This window comes from Athene noctua, unplaced genomic scaffold, assembly GCF_965140245.1.
Source record: "Athene noctua unplaced genomic scaffold, bAthNoc1.hap1.1 HAP1_HAP1_scaffold_125, whole genome shotgun sequence".
In the NCBI taxonomy this organism is placed as follows: Eukaryota; Metazoa; Chordata; class Aves; order Strigiformes; family Strigidae; genus Athene; species Athene noctua.
The window spans coordinates 250,001-255,000 of NW_027437602.1; positions in this window are offsets into that span (position 1 = coordinate 250,001).

Below are 5,000 nucleotides of genomic sequence, written 5' to 3' on the forward strand. Positions count from 1 at the left end.
CCTCCGCCATCATCGGGCTCTCGGGGGACCGGGGGGGGACGGGGGTAACCACCCACGGTAGTCTCACAGCTCGGCTCCCCCCCCCCAGTATCCAGCGTTCAAGTGCCGCCAGCCGCCTCCGGCCACCGGTCTTCGGCCTCTCCCGTGCACCTCTGCCCGTCCTTTTCTCACCACTCGGCAGCGACCGCCCCAACGCCGCCCGGCTTCGTGCCGTTCGGCATCTCTCTGGGTGCTCTCGGTTCCGTGCACGCTCGCCTGACAGAGCACCGGCTTGAGAACCGTGCCCAATTCCCCGGGGGAAACCACCGTCTGCGGCCGCCCAGCATTCCACTTGGCCGGCTAAGCCGCGTGCCCTCGCTCGGTGGCGCTTGTCTGGAGCAGAGACGCCTCGTGCCCCTATATAAGGAGAATATGGGTCCGCGCCGGAAAGGGGCGCTTAAAGGCAGTGTCTGCCTGCCAGCGGGGGAGGCGCTGCAGAGACGCCGCCTCTTACGATGACCTAACTGGAGGCAGCGCGAAACAGCGACCCCTTGGAGGAACTGCCGGAGCCAACAGGTCTGCCCGCGCTCTAAGTCCCGACGGAGCCGGGTAGACCTGGCAGCCCTTTCTACGGACGCTGAGCCGGCCGCCGGCAACGTGGAGCCGGGTACACCTAGCGGCCACCGCCGGTCGCCTCGGAGGTGGGTAGACCTGACGGCCGCCTCACGCCCCGGAGGCGGGTAGACCTGACGGCCGCCTCACGCCCCGGAAGCGGGTAGACCTGACGGCCGCCACACGCCGCGGAGGCGGGTAGACCTGACGGCCGCCACACGCCCCGGAGGCGGGTAGACCTGACGGCCGCCTCACGCCCCGGAAGCGGGTAGACCTGACGGCCGCCTCACGCCCCGGAGGCGGGTAGACCTGACGGCCGCCTCACGCCCCGGAAGCGGGTAGACCTGACGGCCGCCTCACGCCCCGGAGGCGGGTAGACCTGACGGCCGCCTCACGCCCCGGAGGCGGGTAGACCTGACGGCCGCCTCACGCCGCGGAAGCGGGTAGACCTGACGGCCGCCTCACGCCCCGGAGGCGGGTAGACCTGACGGCCGCCTCACGCCCCGGAGGCGGGTAGACCTGACGGCCGCGTCGCGCCCCGGAGGCGGGTAGACCTGACGGCCGCCTCACGCCCCGGAGGCGGGTAGACCTGACGGCCGCCACACGCCCCGGAGGCGGGTAGACCTGACGGCCGCCTCACGCCCCGGAGGCGGGTAGACCTGACGGCCGCCTCACGCCCCGGAGGCGGGTAGACCTGACGGCCGCCTCACGCCGCGGAGGCGGGTAGACCTGACGGCCGCCTCACGCCCCGGAGGCGGGTAGACCTGACGGCCGCCACACGCCCCGGAGGCGGGTAGACCTGACGGCCGCCACACGCCCCGGAGGCGGGTAGACCTGACGGCCGCCTCACGCCCCGGAGGCGGGTAGACCTGACGGCCGCCACACGCCCCGGAGGCGGGTAGACCTGACGGCCGCCACACGCCGCGGAGGCGGGTAGACCTGACGGCCGCCTCACGCCGCGGAGGCGGGTAGACCTGACGGCCGCCTCACGCCCCGGAGGCGGGCAGACCTGTCGGCCGCTTCACGCCCCGGAGGCGGGTAGACCTGGCGGCCGCGTCGTGCGAGACATTTTTGTTTCGATAGATGCCAATGAAATCCGAAAAAAAATAAATGAAAAGGGAAATTTTTTTTCTTAACGCACCCCCGCACCCCCGCGCCCCGCCGCGCTCTCATGTGCACGCAGCACCAGCCCCCCCACCCCCCCGCCCCGACCCGTTGGCTGCCATGCAGTCGCTGGCATCATTCGCTGCCCGCCCCCTCGGCCGCCAGTCAGCCCCTCTGCGCCGCGCCACTCCGCGCCGCACGGCGCCGCCCGCCACTCCCCCCCCCCGCTTCCCGCGGCTGCCAGGGGACCCGGCAGAAGCGGCGACGTTCCCCGCACCTCACCCCCAACGGAGACGCCCGTCTCGCTGGAGCGAGTTCGCATCGGGAACCGGGCGCTTTTCGCCGGGTCGGGGTCCCGGCGCTGCCGGGCGGTCCTCGGCTTCAGCTTTTGGTTTCGCAGCGTGGGTTTAGCTTTAGTCTCGGGGGAGGGGGGGTGGGGGGGGGGGTGGGGGTGCGTGTGTGTGTTTTTATTTTGTTTCTTTCCCCCCGCCTTTCGCTGTGCCGCAGAGGCGTGGGCACCGGGCGCCCTTCACCGGGTCCGGGTCCGGGTCCGGGTCCGGGTCCGGGTCCCGGCGTTGCCAGGCGCTCGCTGGCATTCGCGTTTAGGTTTTTTTCGACGGGGTTGGGGTGGGGGGGTGGGAAGGGGGCTCCCGGGCTTTATGTGTGGGAATAGGGGGTGTGGGGGTGTGTGCGCGCGTGTGTGTGTGTGTGTGTGTGTTGTTCGGATTGTTGTTTTGTTGTTTGTTCCCCCCCCCCCCCCCCCCCCGCCGCGACACACACGAGCTCGGACACACACGCAGAGACACAGAGAGAGAGAGAGAGAGAGAGAGAGAGAGAGAGCGCGCGCGCGCGAGAGAGAGACACAGGCGCGCACACACACACACGCACACACAGACACAGACACACACACACACACACACGCACGCACGCACGCGCACACACACAGACACCCCCAGCCCCCCACCCCCCCCAGCCCCCCGACCCCCACCGTCGCCCGCGCGCCCGAAGAGCCGTTGGTCCCCGCCCCACCGCTGCAACTCCGGAGCTGCAGGGCGGTGGGTGCGGCCGCCAACCGACCGCAGCCTCCTCGGCGCCGCGGAGCACTACGGCTGGGGGGTGGGGGATCGGGGGCGGTTTCTGTTACACCACCACCACCACCACCACCACCCGCCCTCGCTGCTCTCCCTCCCACCCCTTCGGCGTTCGTTTGGCTTTCAACCCGCGGCGGGAACGGAGCAGGCGGGCAGGAGGGCGGGCGGCCGAGCGACCGACTGAGGAAGGCGGGGAGCCGGGCCGCGGGCACGGCGCGGCAGGGACTCGGCAGCTGCGGGGGCTCAGCGTCCAAAACACGCGCCACCCATCATCGCCGCCGCCGGCGGGAGGCCCCTCCGGGCCCCCCGGCACACGGAGGCGGCGGCGGCGACGCCGCTGGGTCCTAAGGTCTCCCGCCTTCCTTCCCTGGAGCGGCCAATGTGCTGCTGCTGGTGGAAAGCGGGCCGGAGGTAGGGGGCGGCCGGTCTCCTCGCGAACCCCGGGGGTGGCAGGGGGCGGCCGGTGTCACGGTGGACCTGGTGGCGGGAGGGGTGGGGGTTGGGGGGGGGTCGGCAGGGGGGTCGACAGAGCTCGTTGCGGCGGTGGGGGGGCGGGGGGGGGGGGGGGGTGGTGGGGGGGTGGTGTTGGTGGGGAGCGGTTTCTGTTGTTACACACACACCCCCGCCCCGTCGCTGCTCTCCCTCCCACCCCTTCGGCGTTCGTTTGGCTTTCAACCCGGGGCGGGAACGGAGCAGGCGGGCAGGAGGGCGGGCGGCCGAGCGACCGACTGAGGAAGGCGGGGAGCCGGGCCGCGGGCACGGCGCGGCAGGGACTCGGCAGCTGCGGGGGCTCAGCGTCCAAAACACGCGCCACCCATCATCGCCGCCGCCGGCGGGAGGCCCCTCCGGGCCCCCCGGCACGGAGGCGGCGGCGGCGACGCCGCTGGGTCCTAAGGTCTCCCGCCTTCCTTCCCTGGAGCGGCCAATGTGCTGCTGCTGGTGGAAAGCGGGCCGGAGGTAGGGGGCGGCCGGTCTCCTCGCGAACCCCGGGGGTGGCGGGGGCGGGGGGTGGGGGGGTGGGATGGGGCGGGGGGTGGCGGGGGGGGGGTGGGTGGGCTGGGGGGTGGGGGGGGCGGCCGGTGTCACGGTGAACCTGGTGGCGGGAGGGTTGGGGGGGGGGGGGGGGGGGGGGGCGGGCTCGTCGCGGGCCAAGCGGCGGTGTTGGGGGGGCGCCGCCGGTCTCACGGAGAAGCACGTGGCGGGTGGGGCGGCTTTGGCGGGATGGGGGGGCGGCCGTATACGCGTGCGCGCGCGGGCAGCCCCAGGCAGACGGCTTCGGGCCGGGCAGCTTGTGGGGGTGCGGGGCAGGCGGGCGCACGTGCGTGGGCAGAGCGTGAGCTCCTGAACCGTTTCTGAATCGATGCCCTAGCGCTGGTCAGGCTTCCGCTTGACCTCTCCGTTCGTGATTCTCGTCGCGTGTTTTCAGGTCCGCGTTCGATCCCGTCTCAGCCGAACTCTTCCCTGCCGGTTCCGACCCTCGCGTCCGTACGCTAGCCGGCAGCTGCGCTGGCCCCGTCGCCTCCCCAGTTGAAGGTGAGATCACGAGGGGCGCTGCATAAGCCAGGCCTCGCCTCGCCGCCGGCCTGCCTACCGGCTCGAAAGCTGCAGGAGACCCCCTCGCGTGAGAGCCCACCAGCCACGGCCCGGCCCAGGCCCATCACGTCCTAGTCCAGGCGTGACTTCGCCGCGAGAGGCTCAGGCCACGGCCTGCTCCCTGCCTTGGAGCTACGCGGGTGCCCGTGTCATCCCGAGCCGCCGCCTGCTTCAAGCCAGGGCCCGCTCGGGCACGGCGTGACGTCACAGGCAGCTCGGGAGCCCGGGCCCGGAAGCGCCCTGTTACCCCTCCTCGGCTACTTGTGACGTCACAAGGGGCAGGCGGCGGGGAGCGCGGGGGCTGCCGGGAGGGGGTGGCGGGAATGCCGGCCAGAGACCCGGCCGTGCTGGGACCCCACGCGGACGCAGACACCGGTCGATGCCAGCGGTCGCACGGCGGCCAGCGGGTCCGGGCAGGGCAGCGGCGTGAGCACCGCAGGGGGAGGCGGCTGTAGAAAAAAAAAAAACAACTAATTTTTCCTTTTCATCTCTCTTTTCCCGTTTCTGTGGTGGCTGCGATCGCAACCCAGAAAAGACGACGACGGCACGGGGCGGGAGGTTGCAGCTTCATGCCTTGTATTACAGGCGCTGCAATCTCGGACGAGTGGAGGGTAAAAAACC